Below are 1,612 nucleotides of genomic sequence, written 5' to 3' on the forward strand. Positions count from 1 at the left end.
TTGGATCTTTTATGTGCATTTGGCTAGGTCCGGAAAGGCAATATAAAAATATTCAGAAGAAATTGGCACTATTTGAATTTAAGGCAGTGGCAAAGAATTAATAAAAATAGAAACAGAAAACAAAAGAAAAGACAGAGAGCAGGAACTTATCTCGCGACCTAGAAGCAGCTGCCCAGCCCACCAGCGGAACGGACCCATCGTCTTCCTCGCGCCTACTGGAACTGGGCGTGTCGCCCGTGCAAGCGTCCGACACCACCTCCTGCTTGCTCCCCCAAGTCTATCATCTCGCCCAGGACACACTCGTGAACTCCTCTCGCTCTTCTATCTCTCAGGATCTCTCTCCCTCTCCTCTAGCTCTCGATTCCGAGTAGCCCCGAGAGCTCCCGCCGGCCACCTTGTCCGCATGGCCACTGTCGATGAGATATTGCACCACCATGTGTACCACAACCGTCATGCTTTTAAGCTTCACCAGGATGACGCACGACTCCGGATGCCCTTCTTCGTCGCAATCATCGTTGCCACCGTCATCTGCATCCACCGGCCACCATTGTTTTCATCATGTGAGGTTTACCGCCTATGAGCGCTGGCTACGCTGATGAGATTGTGTTGTTTGATGGAAAATTCTCTGGCAACTCGACGTAATTCATGGGAAATGGGAAGCGGCACAACCTGCCATTAGAGTAGCATTTTCAAGCACAAGGCTGCAAAATCAGCAAAAGTATGTGACATGCTGCAATATCTCGTATCAGTGAACCTTCTTGTTAAGCCACCTGGCCTGGATATTTTTGTCACGCAACCTAGTATACATGATAAAAAGGACAAAATACAAGACACATTTTCTGAATGAATTGCCATATTGGTCGTTGCTAGTTTTCAGAAAGAGAAAAGTGTAACACTTTAGCTAAAAGATGCTTTTCAGAAATCATTTGCTGAAAGATGCTTGTCCTTAATCAATGAGTATGCAAGCGCCACACTTTAGCTCACGAGTGATACGCTATGATATATGATGATCCAGCGATAGGCTTAACAGGTAACTTCTCTCCACACTGTGATATAGGTACATTGTCTTCTGTATGTCGTGCAGACCGGATACCACTCCGAAATTAGCTAAACAGAGAACTCACATTTTTCTAAGGAGATAACATCTTCCACTATGCAATGGGATTGGATTATCTCTTTCTAATATGTTCTGCCAATAGCAAAAGAAATGGCCTGCCAAGGGATGGCAAGGTTCAGAATTAGTGCCTTTTCAATCATGGCCAACCTGTTTCTGCCTTGCCCCAAACATGTCAGATTACAGAACCCTGTGAAGGGGTTGTACCTCTGCAGCAGCGGCATGCACCCAGGTGGTTGGGTGATGGGGTGCCCTGGCCCGCAATGCTGCTTCCGTGTTTTTGGATCATCTCAAGGCACGATAGATGTAATTCATGGAACATGGAAAATTGCAGCTGACACCAGGGTAGCATTTTCAGGCTAGGATGATCTCAAGATTGCAAAAGCCGCAAGAGTATCTTAATATTGTAATCTCTGGTATGGAATGCAAACCTTGTCGTTAAGCTATCTGGTGGAGACACTTTTTCCATGCATACTTACATTATAAACTAAGACATTT

The sequence above is a fragment of the Triticum dicoccoides genome, chromosome 5B (genome assembly GCF_002162155.2).
Source record: "Triticum dicoccoides isolate Atlit2015 ecotype Zavitan chromosome 5B, WEW_v2.0, whole genome shotgun sequence".
Lineage (NCBI taxonomy): Eukaryota > Viridiplantae > Streptophyta > Magnoliopsida > Poales > Poaceae > Triticum > Triticum dicoccoides.